This window comes from Labeo rohita, chromosome 16 (assembly GCF_022985175.1).
Source record: "Labeo rohita strain BAU-BD-2019 chromosome 16, IGBB_LRoh.1.0, whole genome shotgun sequence".
Lineage (NCBI taxonomy): Eukaryota > Metazoa > Chordata > Actinopteri > Cypriniformes > Cyprinidae > Labeo > Labeo rohita.
Genome location: NC_066884.1, coordinates 38,141,471 through 38,158,029, shown reverse-complemented (window position 1 = coordinate 38,158,029; position 16,559 = coordinate 38,141,471). Strand labels below are relative to the sequence as shown.

The following is a 16,559-nucleotide window of genomic DNA, read 5'->3' as shown; positions in this document are numbered from 1 at the left end:
AGAACCTTTATTTTTAAGAGACGGTATTTTTAGGAATCTTAATACAAAGCCTCACCCTAAAGGAAAGCTTCACATTTTTGGTAGAATGCATCCTTTGCAGAGTATTGCAACAAGCTAAGGTGGCAAGAGAAATGATCAATTCTTTTGTAATTAAAACCATTGGTTAAAAAATGCTATTGTTTTATCAAATAATATTATCGCGTTTGCACAATAGAATCACAGTCTATGTGAAGTGAGGTTCGATTGATGTGTAGAAAGGAAGGCTAGTGTGTATACTAGAGGGAAAGGATATCCAAAAACATGAGTCGCTCAGTTTCAAAATAAAATATTTACGCCTAGGCATTGATTCGGTGCGTTTATGCTGATCCTTGCAAAGATGAATGAAATCCGAAATGTATTAATGAGATTCTAATATATTAATGAGGCGTAAACAGACAAACATGGAGAAAGGAAGAATTTCATTTGGCTAAAACAGCATCTACGGCTACACAAATAAATTGGCCAGTTGTCTCCGTCTCTGTCTATCTGTCTAGCTATCTAAGCAGCAGTTATTTTAGATAGCGAATCTCGGAGGGCTCATCGTGTGACCAGGGCCCATCTGTTCTACAGCAGGAGTTAGGCAGCTAAGCGGCGTACTTTGATCCCAATGTAGATTTCTCCAAACCCGCCAAGATTTGCCGTCCTCTCCAGCTATTGTATAGATGCCCCCGAGTACAAATGCTAGCTTCATTATAAGTGTGGGCGGTAAGGCTTGTATTCCCTTAAGTGCACGTGCCTGCATCGTATTGATATTCGGTCGCTTAAAAGCGCGGGCGTTGCGATATTGTCGTGAGTGAGCGAGTGGATAAAAAGGTAGGTCACCAATGTATGCGTTTTTAAGTTCAAAAAGTAAACCCCCTGGACCCCAGTGTAATTTCTTTGAAATAGCATGTGTGTTTAATGCATTGAAGCAAAATAGCGTCGATTTGTGTTAAATCGTCCCGTCCGCCACAGGTGTGATTAATACGGCAAATGAAGAATTAAACAAATATACGTTCACTTGTTATTGGGAAGGTACGCGGGGCTGGAGCGGCGTCATCCCCGCTTCTCGACGCCATTCGTCTTTGTCAGTCGTCGGCGGTGGGCCGAGGGGGACTGACAGGCAAGAATTAATTCTCTAACACATAATTATGGAGCAAAATGTTGACTGGCTTGCAGAAAGTGCGCGCTGACACTTCTGCAGTTTCGGCGAGACATGGCAGCAACATTAGCATTGGTCATTAGCGGCAGACATTTCCACGTCTGTGTCGGATACGGGCTCGTGTGCAGACCTATTTGGTTACCTGCATGACAGCCTTGTTCAGGACACAAGAAACAGCTGTCTTGGCCTGTGTGAGTCGAAATAATTAGGCCTGTCATCTTCTGGCTCTGATTTTCCCCACAGCCCGCTCCACAAAATGCAAATATTTTGCTTTCATTGTCACATTCACCTTGACACGGATATTGCTCGGGTGCCTAACTGGATGAGATGACTTCTAAATTTGCATTGTTCGTTCTAATAAATTTGCTTCCCTCTATAGCCGCTGGCAGGGACCCATCAGATAAACTCTCTCCGAGCGTCATCAATCACAGGCGCCCTGACAGACGGCTTTCGCCTTCATTTGTTACATACGCGAACACGCTTAATTATTTGTACTGTAATTAGTTGGGAAAATGTCAGGAAATGTCAGCTCTCTGTTCGCCGTGGAAGGGCCCCTGCTTGAAAGCTGCGGTGACTGAAGTGTCATTAATGCCAGCGAACAAGATGAGGATCAGCTGGGGAGGAGAGCGGGGCCTTTACGCTGTAATCATGGAGACTTAGAGGGGGAGCGCTGCAAATCAGCCCGCCGAGCATGATGGGCATCTTATTAGCGAGCGGCAGCATTTCTGCTGCATGTCTTGTATTTTTTTTTTTTTTTTGTCTTTCTTTTCCTCGCCCTCTTCACTTTTCCTCCCAGCGCCGAGAAATAAAGGCAGCGAGCAGCAAAAATAAAGTCGGGTAAACAATTGCTGCTCTCCACTCAGAGAGCTGCTGTCAAACTGGGCGCATTTTACCGGGCTGCGCGGCCTGTCACAAACAGACATTATGCTAAAAGCCGAGCGGAATGGGGAAGCTCTGTGTCAAAACTGCTCAAGTTTGCCTTTTTAAATAGACCGCATTAAATCCGCAGCTCGAAAAATCCGCAGGCTGGAAAAACAACGAGAGAAACCGCGGCTTTTGGCGAGCAAGCCAGGAGCGTCCTTCGTCGCGGTCACGAACGCGACGGCTCTCGGGAGGTTTCGCTCGCCGCTCCTCTTCCAGGGCCTCGTTCGGGGCCACCTTAGCCGGAGACGCCACTGATGGTCATCCAAGAGCTCCTTAATTAGCCTGCAATCTGGCAACGGTGCGTGTTCCTGGCCTGTTCGAATAGCACGCCAGATGCAAGACCACCTTCGGTGTGTCATTTCATTGTGTAGGCAGCAGGGACGGGGCATCAGCCGGCCGTCCGCCGCTCGGCCCGCCGCTCTCTTCTCTGGCACAACAGCTGAGAAAGAGGACAGCAGAGGTGACCCTGACCAACCTCGACCTTCAGTCGCAGACTAATGGCTTGGCGGGGGACGTTAACCTCTGCGCTTCCGAACCCGGCGGCCTATTGTTTCCCGACTTATTATCTCTCGAGTCGTCGTCGTCGATCTACGTCGGTCTGTCGGTGTTTGTCACTCACGCCGGGATTGTTCTCCCGGTGTTTTGCGCCGGGTTTCATCCGTAGACAGTTTGTCTGAGCGGCAGTGTGTTGTAGTCTTCCACCCGTCTGTTAGGATTTTCAGTTCATTAACAGAGAAGATGTCCGCGCTCTTGGCAGCTCGGCGCTGGAGAGCTTTGCTTGGCTGCGTCAAGACGCTCCCGATTTGCTAGGGAAAAATTCACGCCGCAAACGCCGTCTTTTCGAGGTTTTCATCCGTGCGTCCCAGATTAAACCCCAGCCTAAACCCAGTGACCACAGATTCCCGATCGAGTATCCATGTAAAATTAAATTCATGGAACCGGTTCGGGGCAAACTCAAAAGACATATCATTCAACATTAGGCTAATCTGTGGTTCGATTTGCAGTCTTAAGCTACACAAGCATAAAAGCCTGTGTAAGCATTCTCAAATCTGCCCCGCGAAGCTTATAATAGTCTTATTTTTTGCTGTGTAGTTGTGGCCCGAGTGCAAAGAGTTTTCCAATGATGAGAACTCAGCTTAACGTTATTATACGTTTTTTTTTGCAAAGGCTTTATGAAAGCTGAGAGTTGTCGGTTCTCTAAAAACAGCAGAACTGCAGGACGGCATTAACAGATGGGCAGTTTCCAAACGCAAGCAAATGCTTCCTTGATTTATAATGCTGTAAAACCTCAGTCTTTTCCCAGTGCTGTTACAAATCAATAAAACATTTAAGTTCTCTTATTTTTATTAGCAGGTGATACCATATCTAAAACTTTGTGGTTGTTGCACCATTTTATTTTACTATTAAAGGACATGTACTTTATTACTTCTCGCTTCTGTAGTCAGAAGTTTGAGGAGGGACTTTCTCACTCCAGAGCGTGTTTGATTGGACAAAATGAGCGAGTGCAAGATGAGTCGTCTGTATTTTTCAGAATAGACAGAGCGTATACTGGGCCTCATAAATCAACTTACGACAGGGTTTATGTATGATTCGTGAAACATTCGTATGCCGCCAATCCAGTCGTACGAATGTGGCGGCTGAAAACAATCGTCATTTAAATATCACGCCCCTAAAAACACCCCGATTTAGAAGCCTTGCCCCTAGAGTTTACGACACGGAGAAACGAAACCCGGCCAAAAAGAGGAAGTAAACACATGAAAGAGAAATTGATCTTACTCCAAAAACACCCCTTAACCTTATATTTGCAAACAATTGTATTAATCTATACAGTAGGCTCATGTAAATACCAATAAATATAACAAAACATTATTAACATATTGCTTATTTAGTTCTCTTTAATCCAATAATTAAATTGAACGGTATTACAGAACAAGAATGAAAAATGAGTAGTTATAAAAATGTTATATTAAACTGTAAAGTAGCCTAAAACACAAATTAGGCTATAGTGAATACAGAATACAAACGCCGAGCTAAAATGAATGAATGAGTAAATCGAAACCAAACGGCATTGGGCTCACAAGCCTCTCTCATCGACATCCAAATGTTTCTATTTTTTGCCATGTAACATTTGGCTGCTGAACTATTATCCATGATGTAAACTTTGTACTTTACTTGTGTTCCAATATCCACATAGGTAAATCATTCTTCACGTGCGCACAAATGTTTATTTTGGCGCTGCACGCTGATTTTACCTTTTAAATTAAGCAGTGTAACTTTTATGTTTGGTTGACTGCATTTTGGTTTGATTAGTGGCTGAAATGTCCAGTTAACAATGCTGAAATGTTGTGTGTGTGGCGCCTGTGAGATCAGTTACATTTAATAAACTGAAGATATAAAGAAAACAAATAAAATGCATTAAGAGCATCACAAAAACGTGAAATTGGCCTATACTTGTCACAGATTTTTTTTCTTCTTCTTCTTTTGTTAATATGTTAGTTATGTAAGAGAAATAGCCTATTTCGTGTAGGCTAGCCATATTTATTTTATTCCTTTTATCATTTCTCTTTTTCTCCGTTCACCGAAGTGCAGTAGGTGGGTGATGTGAATCCACATGGTCTGTTGTTTATGCTGCTATTTGCGCATCTAAATCTAACGCCCTAATGAATTTAAGAAATGCTGTCATTATACAGTTCTCCGAAATCATGTTTATGCTGCATGCAAATGCAGGTTAACTCAGAAACTTGCGTACATGAGCTCAGACCTGACGTGAGATTTGATCGTAGCCACCGCTCAAGTACATATTGATAAATACCGAGTTTCGCGTAGAAACCCTATTTTCTGTCGTACGTTTGTTTCGTAAATGAGGCCCACTGCATCTACTAGAAGTTTTTCCGTCAGCTGTTAGGAGTAGTCGTGCCATCAAAGCTATATGAATGGTACGCGAGCACGCTAGCATATAGCGAACAAACCACAACATTTCTGAATTAAACACGAAGTAATGAACAAAGCCTGGTTTGTGGCTTTGAAGTAACGATAGTGTTTCTGCGAGGAGGACATTCTCATCCGGCCCTTTTCAAGAACGCGCTATCAAACCGGCGCATAAAAGTCTCCCATGTATCTGCGAGAATCCGAGAGGGTTGAAAATCTAATGAAATAAAGGAACAGAGACGGGAAACAAAAGACAGAGGACTAATCGATTAGCACATTAAGGCGCTCTCAGAAATACCCGCCGACAAACGGCTGGAAGCTCCACAGGCTCTCAGAACGCGCGCATCATTATTCACGACGAAATTATCACGCGCGAAGATGACTGAAACAGAACGCCGCGTGCCGTTTGTGTCGTACGTCTTTATAATTACACCTTAAAGCCATAACTGGATTTCTGTCCTCCTTCCTCCCCCCAGCCCTCGTACTACATATTCATGAAAAACAGAGTTGTAATTTGATAAAGGGACGCTTGTGTTGTGGTCCTGGGCGAGGCGGCGGAGGGGTATTAGAGTGGGCATCTGTGTTCTCGCAGCATTAATCTCCTAAAGCAGATTTCTGCCGCTATGATGTGCGGCAAGGAGATAAGTCTTAAACAGTCTAAAGCTAAGCAAACCCGACAACTCTATTATTGCCTTCATAATTGCTTAATTAAACTTTTGTCACTAATCATTATGGGGGCAATAGAGCTGTTATACAGGCCTCTGTCGAGCAAAAAAAAAAATCAATAAACCGGCGGAGTTAATTTCAGCGTGTTTTTTTCCCCCGTTTTTTCTCTTTTCTCCCTTTTAGTATTTTTTTTTTGTTCTGCAAATGAAATTCATTGCTGGTGGTTAGTGATGTGTGGGGCTGCAGCGAGGCTGATATGAGCTGCCATCACCATTTGAATTGAGGGTATTCAGTAGCACATGAATATGAACAAATGGCAAACATAAATCTCCTGCATGAAGTACACCTTCCATCCTTTTATTACAGAACAATTGACCCATCTAAAATGAATTCTAATGCCAGGAAAGCATTTAGATTTAAATTACACCGTGCTCTCCCGGACCTGAAAGATGACGGCATAAAAAAGATTAATATGCTAATTATTTTCCCCCCCTTATTCCTCTTTTCGACATTTGCGGCGGGTTATTGTGGAGCGTGTAAATAAGATGACTGTTTTGTCAACGAATGACTGCGAGGCCCGCGGCCCGTGCCTCAGATCAGCCGAATGCATCTGCCCGGGACATTATCTTTATTATTTTTATTAGTGGCTTTTCAAAAGGCACTTCATAAAAGGGACATTTATATGCGTATAATTCTTCTTTCGCCTCCGTGACCCAGGAAGCACATCAGATGGAGGCGGAGGGAGGGAGGGAGGGAGGGAGGAAAGCACAACGCTTGCCCAGATGAAATAGACCGAGCACGGCGGACCGCGGCGGGCCCTTCGGAGGAACGGGCTTCAGCCACTTACTCAAAGAACAAATTAATCTGTTTAATGCCGTTTAATTAGCCAGGCTTTGAGATTAACGCTCCACTTTTGAGATATTACCAAACGTGGCCAACTGGCAAGAGCGCAAAGGCACCGATAGAAGCGTTTTAGATTTTAAAGGCACTTTATACTTGGCTTCGGATCAGTATTAACGGAAAAACATCCAGCGTGCGACGCCAGCGTGGGCTTCCCTCATCAGATCTCTGTCAGGGTCGGCCATTTTTAACTAGAGCTTTGTCAAGCGGTGTGACATTTTCTGATTTAACACGCAGTTCCTTAAGACACAGATAGATAGAGCTGAAAGCGTTGCGATTACCACTTGTTCTTTTGCAGAAAAATGCATGCTAGCAGTATCTTCACACATGGTCAATAATCAATATTTTGTGCCATAATTTTTCTAAAATGTTATTGCATTCGACTTAAACTTATTGACTTTACTTATACAAGGTATATTAATCCAAATTTTTTTGGCCTTTTCGCCATCTTGTTACACTTGTGGTGTTTCCAGTCAAAACTGACCTGCAAGTAGGGCTGGGCGATAATTCGATAACGATAGTTATCACAATATAATTTTCCTGGATAAAACGACATGAAGAGTTTAATAATTGTTCCATATAATGTTTATGTGCCAAAAGCGGACTCATTTGAATCGCGCCACACGGAACGTTTATCCACTCGGACCAAAGTTCAAACTGCTGCGCTGCGTGAGCTCACTAGAGAAGATGCATTTACTCCGTCACGCGAGCACTAAACAGCGCTGTGAGATCCAGTGTGAAACGCTTGGATTCAGCGATGAACACAAATGACAAACTAGTTTAAAGCTGTGTGCAACGAGACAGTCAGAAGGCTTTTCAATCTACACATCGCCATCATTTACCATGGATTTACTGTAGTAACACTCACTGCACCATGGTATTGTGGCAGCAATGTGGGATTTTCACACTGAATTGTATTACAGGAGTAATGGCATATAATTATAGTATGTATGTATTTGTGATTAAACTATAGCCTATGTGCATTTATACTGTATGTTTTTAGACTACAGAATAAATTGAACCATATAAAATTATTATTATTATTATTATTATTATTATTATTATCTGACAACCCAAACCTGTTTCTTGATTTGAGTCAATATAACTCATTAGAACATGCATAAATTAATTTAGATATTTCTTTTGTTAAGGAAAATAATGGTCTGGTTTCTACAACTTTCACTTTGGGGCAAAAATCTGACTTTAAACTTGAAAGAAATAAAGATTTGACATTTATCATGATAATTATCGATATCGACTGATATGAAAAAAATGATCGTGATATATATTTTTTTTTTTGCCCATATCGCCCAGCCCTACCTGCAAGTTGGTTATACATTTTTCGTTATGCTATATTATTATTATTATTATTATTATTATTATTATTATTATTATTATTATTGTTATTATTGTCAAATCATGGCTTCAGTACTTTTTTCAGCTTGTATTTCTTTCTGGAACTGATTGACCACAGACCTTATTGATCTGAGCTTACGCACCGCAGTTTTTGCCAAAATGATCCACAAATAATGCTTTTTTAACTCAAAAATATAAGTGCATAAGCTCAGATCAATGAGGCCAGTGATCAGTCAGTTCTGAAAAGAAATACAAAACCTGTGCTTACTGATAGAAAATGCATTGATTAAAAAGATTGAATGGACGATTTGTTGATCATATAGCATAATGAGAGATTTATAAGTAATTTTTAAAAGGCCACTCAACAGCAAATTAGGATTTTCGGCACAGCACAAGGGTTAAACACAAAGGTTTTTCATTTAGAGCTACTATGTATGCATGCTTCTAATAGTTGATTAAAGATGTCTTCAGGAATTTGTGGCTCCCTGTAGGGTGCTAGTTAGTGACCTCCTTTGGGAGATTATTGAGTCCTGAACAATTCATCATTTTGGCGCTTTCCAACTTCAGTTCAATTAGAGACCAAAGGGAATTCAAAGATTCCCATTTCCAAACTTTCCTCTCCTCCACCGCCGTAGTGTGGTTGATCTGCGCTTTCGGTTTTGAAGCGCGGTCAGTTTTCTGACATGTGGAATTAAGTTTCCTTGAGCTTCATTAAAAATAAAAACTAAAATGATCTGAGGCCTAGTAAACTTTTTGAAGAAAATGGAGGCGGTGGTTTTGATTTCCGGGCATGAGATGCATCACATCAGGAACGTTCCAAGGTTTGTTTACTTCATCACTTTATATGACAACACGTCTGATCGACACAATCTCAAGTTTTGCTAAAACTCGAAGAGAAATTTTGAAGAAGGCCCTCTAGGGAAGACTTTCCGTATACGCTCAGAGGGATTGATAATAGCAGTTCCGTCAAGTGTGTGAGAAACGTTGTTGATGTCTGCAAATATACGTAGTTTTCGTTTTTAATACATTTGCTAATTATTGCTTTTGTCAAAAAGCAGGCTTAATTTCTGAACAGTTTTATTCTGTGCTCAATAATACAGCCAATTTGTAGCGTGCCCGGTGACATTCATTAGAAACAGAAAAGCAGCAGTCAGAACTTCTTAAGACATCAGATAGGAGCAGAAGAGTGTTCGCTTAAAACTATTGTTTCTAATGACTCTCAATAGCGAAGCAATTAAAAATCTCGCGTCGGCAAGAGACTAATGAGAAAGCGTAATTACGCTGTAATACGTAACAAAGTCGTTCAGGATTCCTCCAAAAAAGTTGAGCTCTTTAATACACAAACTTCTTCAGTAATTACTGATCTGTTTTAACACATTTAGCAGGAGTGTGTTGAGTTAATGAATTGCTTGGAAAGCATCTGAAGACAGACTTAATTGCAAAGCTGACAGTTCTCGCAGCATCATTATGCCGCAGTCCCAGTTGAATAGCATTCTGCAGCTAGATAAACAATTTTCATGGCAGCTTCTATGCTGCTACTTTCTGGCCAGCCATTGATACCACTGTTTATTCTTTCAGATACATGGAGCGTGGCAAGCATGAAAATGCGGCATTACGGCAGGAATCCTTTATTTTCATCTCATTAATAAAACCTGAGCAGAATGCAAAATAGCAATTTGGGACTGTATAATGCACAACACTAATCCCAAACCTCAAGTCCAAATATGACAAGAACCAACGTAGAAATGTTCAGTGCTCAGATATGCAAGAGCGTGTCGATTAAGACGGTGAAGTGTGTGTTTTGTTCTGATGTTAAAACACTTGCTCCCATCTCAGTGTATGGTGAATGACAGGAGAGTGACTCTGTTATCAAAACATTGACCTGTTCGAGTGAGCCAGAATGCAGGGTTAACTTACCCACACTTACAGTTGACAAAACCATTCAACATTGTACTACTCGATTCATAGAAGGGCAATTGATGCAGAGCCAAAGAAGGTTAAGTGAGAAATTTGATCAAAGAAACATGAGGTATTAAAACGTCTGAATAAAAAGGGATCTGTAAATATTTCATTTTGAAGACTTTGTGTTTTGTTTACACAACTCCTGACGGAAATTAAGAAATGACTGTAGCTGTAAGATTAAAAAAATGAGCTTGGAGTATTAGACCTCTTTAATTTAATTACATTCTTTTACATTAAAACCAGCAGTAACTTCAAACTAATGTAAACAAAGAACGCTTCTGTGCACTAGCATCCTCGTCAATACACATTTAGTTAACCAAAAAAAAAAAACAATACGCATTTTAATGCAATAAAAGTGTGCACTTTGAGAGAAATAAACAGCACATGTTCATGTTAGCAACTTCTTTAACTGGAGCAAATGCAGTTAACATACGTATAGTTAATAAAATGAAGCCATGCATGTTGTAATGCTAGTGGATAAAAGGAAACGATCCACCCACATGCGTCTGATCAGCTGTGATGTGCGTCTCAGGCCGATGATGTCCCGACACGTTCTCACTCCCAGCTTGTCACATATCGATGCTTGGTCAAAACCCCTTGTTGTCACTTTTGCATGTGCAGGGTCCTCCATTGCTTCTAGTTGTTTGCATTATGCGTCACATTTATTGGTTTGCATGCATTTGCAAAAATCATTTTATATAAATGTATAGTTTTGGAGCACCTAACCCCACCCCTACCCTAAACTACCAACACTTCTGAACAATATAAAACAGGCACTAGGCAAATAAAATACAGTGACAGGTATTTATTGCAAAAAACTGACTATAAAAAGCAGTATAAAAGTACTACAAACAAGTCACATTGCGTTCATTTTTGTTCATTATTATTCTTTATTTTTGTTAGCAAAACTTCTTTTTTTCCTGCAATTCTTTATTTTTGTCTGCAAAAAGGAAAAATCAGTATTGCGAGCTCACACTTGCCTGAAATATAAAATAAAATCAGCATTGCAAAAGAAAATTAGTAGCTATGGATATAGAAAATGTTGCAAAATCATTGTTTTTTCCCTGTTGCGTTTATATTTTGCAATTCTTTATTTTTACGTTTTTTTTTTTTTTTTTTTTCTCACAATACTTCATTTTTTCTTTTGCAATTCATTCTTTTTGTTTGCAAAAGTTCTTTTTTTTTTTTTTTTGTCTTGCAGTTATTTATTTTCTTTTGCAATTCATTCTTTTTGTTTGCAATAAGCACATTTATTTTTTTCTCAGTACTGTCATTTTCTTTTGCAGGTGTATGTGGCATTGTTTTGACTCCATAGTTATCGGCCCACGTGGTCCAACCTAGTTATATTTATTGGTAAAATCCACTGTCAGTCGATCTCTACTCTAGATACAACAGTTCATTTGAGAGTGAATGACCACGTACTGTATTTTATTCTGGTCATAAGCCATGATATCGCTTCAGAAGACTTACATCATCTTTCATATTTGCAGCTTGAAACTGATGGACCTTTTGTCTTTGCATTGTATGAACAAAAACAGCCGGATGATTCATCAGATATCTTCTTTTGTCTTTTGCAGAAGACAAAGTCATACAAGTGGAACAACAAGACAGTGAGTAAATTATTTATTTTATTTTTTTTTAGTGATTTGGTTAGTGAACTATCCTTTTTAAACTGAAGCATTATAGACCAAATAATACAGCTTATTTGTTTGTCTGCATAAAAAAGCACAATATATAAATAGGAGGAGCATTTATATTCTCTGCTTCAGCTGCAGATTGCAGCAGTTTACTGGACAGCATCTGTACAGTGAAACAAGAAGCACATACATAATGGTATATGTGTGTTTGCACGTGTGCTTCTGTGAACTGAAGTCACGAGAGCAAAAGGCAGGAAGGGAACACCTGGCCCACAGTGCCCTTCACTGAGCAGCACTGAGCACTTCCTGTGTAGGTCGGCCTCTTTCATGTGTCTGCTGTGCATGTTTAGCAAGCTGCCAACATTTCCTACCTCAGCCACAGATGAACTCTGAACCCTGACCGCTACAATGAGGTCAGAGGTCACGCTCTACGCCCTTAACACCACGTGACCTCATAACATTTCAGAGAACACTGATTTCAGACTGCTGTGAGATTGATATTTGTTTTCATAATAAACAAGATTGCTAGAATATCTGAATATTTAGAATATTAGGTTTTAAAATGTCAAAATACTGTCACTGTTTCAGATATTATGGGATGGCATACTAGTGCCTGCATTTATACATTATGTCCATGTATTTAAATAAGTGTTTTAATATTAATATACCAAACAGCTTGAAATGCCAAAATGTGCTTTTTACCTATATTTGTATTGATGATAATACAGCAGTAAAACAGAAAGCCACAAGTTGAAGGAGACTTTATCCAGATATATACAGATGCTGCATAAAAATAATGCATACAGTACAAAGACAAAACAGCATACACATGTACAGTAGCTTGTTTTGCCATGGAATTTAAAAAAAAAAGAGAGTAATTGCAACATTTTATCTCACAATTCAGACTTCCTTGCAGTTTAGAATTGTAAGATGAACTGTTTTGCAAGTTTTTATTTATTTATTTTTATTCTTTGGGAGAAATGGACTTCCATGCAATTATTAACATTTTATATTTTTCCCCATTGTGCAATAAAACAAAGGTAATCGGGAAGTCAATTCAGACTTTTTTTCCCCTCAGATTTGTGAGTTAAACTTTTGTCAACTATGCGTTTATATCTTGTTATACTAACAAAGGGGAAAATTGCAGTTAGTTATTATTATTATTATTTATTTATTTTTTTTTATTTAGAGGAAGCAAGCTTCTATTAACATGGCACTAGGGCTGCACAATTAATCAAATTTCTGATCGTGATTACAATTACAGATGCCACAAATAAAAGAAAATATAACACAAAACACCCGAATGAGCATTACTGATAACAAAAATAATCAAAATATAAACCTGTGTGATGTGCCACACTTTTGGGAATACCTTTTTTCAATTAACAAATAATGATGTAGCAGTTTTACTTATCTTTTTCTGTAAAAATGACAGTGTTTTACAATGTGGAATGTGATTTCAAGGCCTATTTTGCGGTTTATATCCTTTTTTTCTTCTTCTTCATTTTTAGATGAACTATTTCTTTTGCAGCTGAATCATTATCCCTGCCATTGCTTTACTAAAGAGACATTCTTGCTGCATATGATGCCATCATGCAGATCAACGCTGGAAGCGCTTGTTCCTATCCCATGTTCCTGTCCCACGACTGACCTCCTCAGTGAACGGGTTCAGCGTGAACATGCATTGGGTCTGTGGTGACCCGTCTCCTGCGTCCCGTCGTTTGCCGACGGCATCACATTCCGTGACAGCGCGGCTCTCCAGCCTCAGCCAGCTAGCAAATAGTTGGAGAGATAAAGCGGGACAGTTGCGGGTCAGCGGATCAGCCGTAGCGCTAAGATGATTGTTCTGCCAGCCTTCTGTTGGAGCTGATGTGGCTGGAGCGCGAGGCCTGGGCCAAAGCTGCTTTGCTAGAGGCGGCTCTGGCTCCGAACGCCTCTATTGTCTCTGGGCTCGTCCCCCACTAGCCCCGCGCCTGCCTGGGACGAGGGAAGCCTGATGGCTGATGGAGAAGCCAGCCAAACCCGCAGCCTGCCCGCGTCTACGATTGTTCAGGCCTGGTCTTTGGCAGCGGCGCCTGCGCTGCAACATTTCGACACAACAGTGAGGAATTCTCTGTGTTAAAGAGGACGTGTTTGGGGGGCATCTCTCCTGGATCGTCCTCACGCGGCTGACAGGGGATTTGCGGTTGTTGTCGGCAAACTGTTTCGGTTGATGTTTGGTGCGCTGATAAACTTGATGTGTTTTCCTTTTTATAGTGGATGAACAATATGTTTTGTGCATTTATGCATTTGGCAGATGCTTGGATCCACTTAAAGTGCATGCATGTGAGGTCTGTGTTTTACCTGCGCATGCATTCAGTGCCATGATCTTGGCTTTGCTAGAACCACAATGCTTTGCCACCGCAGGCACCTTCAGGTTGATTTGTATACCGCTTTTCACCATTTCACACATATTATTTCAAAGCAGCTTTACAACAAAAGTTGTTCCAGTGTTACATTTAGGAAATATTGTGTTATCAGCCAGAGATGAGTGTGACAAAGCAATGTCCATAATATAATCCATGTCATGTGGTTATTTTACAGCATGTATTTAATTAAGCATACTGTACAGATTATGGACAGTTACAATTACAGCTTGTAATCATAATGATTACAATATAAGGATATTATTTGACAGTTTTGTGTGTTAAACCAAAGTTTGCATTATCTGAAGTCTTCGCAAGTGTTGGAGTTTCATTATCAGCAAACAGTAAGAGTGGGGCGCATTAATATTATATGCATTATGTTACATAAATGCTGAAGTCCCTGCTGCTAGATGCTGTAAGCTTTCCTTATACAGTATCGGCTTGTAGTTTGGTCTGCTTATTTGCACTCAGAATAATAGTTTATGTAAATGAGATTACGTTGTATTTAAAAATGAGGCATCTAGGAGCACATATGAAAAAAAAAAATCTTTTATTACTGAGCATACATGATCCTTAACACTGAACACAGATGTCTAGCTCTTTAGTCCAGTGAGCCTGAGTGAACTGTGTAGCCATGCCACATTCAACGTCATTTAAATCTTTTTTTTTTTTTTTCCCCATCCTGATGCTTGGTATAAAACTTATCATATCATTGACTATGTCTACATGTCTAAATGCTGCCATGTGATTGGCTGATTAGAATATAGCCTTAATGAGCACTTGAACGGGTGCACTGTACCTAATAGAGTGGCTGGTGAGTGTGCATGTACAAAATTGACCAAAATAAAAACAAAATAAAAAACATAAAAATGTGAAAATATATTTCACAACAATCACTATAATATGTAAATACAGAAAACACATTGAATTTAAACAAACAGAAGAAGGAAGAAGAAGAAAAACAGCTGTAATGCTGCAATTAAATAGTATTTTAATAATTCTGCATCCAATATATTGAGTATATAATATATACTTGCAATTTGGACTTTTTTTTCTTGCAATTTTGAGTTTTGTATCTCACAGTTCAGATTTATTTTTTATTGTGAGACATAAACTCATAATTATGAGTTATACCCGCAATTGCAAAGTTTATTTCTCAGAATTGCAAGTTATATCTCACAATTCTGAGAAAAAGGCAATAAAAAAAGTCACAATAAATAGTCAATAATAAATTTTTATTATTATTCAGTGGCAGACATGGCCTTCCATAGGCCACGCGTTTCCCTGACAAAACTGTTCTGTGTTCAACCTGACAAAATACAAAATTAGTTTAACTTAAAGAAATTCTGACAGAAATGCATACCGTACTGTATTAATTTATTCGCATTGCCTAAAGATTGATTCAAACTCGGGTCGATCACAACGAAAACACCACTGCATATGCTTTATCATGTGCGCCACTGGAGCTGAATAAATAGCCTCTGCCAACAAGACAGGCTATTTGCACTTAGTGTGAAAAAGGCAGAATTGAACTCAGGTCGATCGCATCGAAAAGACTATGGCACGCACTTTACCAACTGTGCGACTTGAGCTGACGTTTGGCACTCGTCTTTTGTAATGTTGACTACCGTAATCACACATTGGTGGGCGGAGCTAGTGTAAACAGCCTCTGCCAACAAGGCGGGTTATTTGAATGTAGTGTAAATAGACACTCCGTTATATTATTTACTGTTTATTTTATTATTTTCTGTTGTGAAGCATCTTACTTGACAAAAAGTGAAATTCTGTGAAAATTGTTATATTTTGATTTTATTAGAATAACAAATTTTAAACTTTGAATTAATTAATTTCATTAGACAGCACTGTTGATAATAAATTTGTAAAACATAAAACTGAATCAAACTTAAAATTAAATGAAGTAGCTAAATAAAAAAAAAAAGCTATTTTCATTTTCAAGGACAAACATGCAAAAAGCATTTGCTTCCCCACAAACGATGAATGAATATCGTGATAAAAACCGATAGCGTATGAAAGGGGAAAATACGCGGTGATAATATTGGCCCAGCCCTGGCGCGCTCTATTGTTGGGTGAGCGTTATTCCACAGACCGCGCGTTTAGATAAACCCCTCCCTCCCCCTTTGTCAGGAAGCGATATGATTGGGGGCCCCGGGTAGTTAACCCTTTCAAACAGGCCGAGTGCGAACACACCCCCGTCGCCTCCCCCTGGCTCGGGCGCTCGCGGCGGCACAAAGGGGTTTCGATTGCCCAAATATTAGGCCGCCTGCGCTCGGAGAAGCCTCATTTAGGGCTCTCTCTGGCTCATCTGCTCGCGCTCTCCCCGGTAATTAGCCGAGTCGCGGCAGTCACCTCATGCGGCTCCAGCCTGAGAGAGACACTTGACACGGCAGACATCAGAGGGATTTGGAGGAGCCTCTCACAGCGGCCCAACGCTTCTTAATTAACCACTTAGGTATCGGTGCGCTCGCCGCCTTCCAAACGCCGGGCCGAGGGAGGGGGCTCTCGGGCGCCCGTCTAAACGCCAGGGGAAGCGCACTATCAAAAGATCTTGTAAATGAAGGCTTGTGTAAATTATTTTTAATG

At 40.2% G+C, this 16,559-nt stretch overlaps 1 long non-coding RNA gene across 1 annotated transcript in view; it reads left to right on the top strand.

Moving 5' to 3' along the window:
- Nucleotides 1-13,189, top strand: part of LOC127178919 (uncharacterized) — a 70,965-nt gene extending 57,776 nt beyond the window's left edge. The window contains exons 3-4 of the long non-coding RNA XR_007829454.1: nt 11,494-11,526; nt 13,065-13,189. This is a non-coding gene — a long non-coding RNA (uncharacterized LOC127178919). The remainder of the gene's footprint in view (nt 1-11,493; nt 11,527-13,064) is intronic.
- The last annotated feature ends 3,370 nt before the right edge of the window (nt 13,190-16,559 follow it).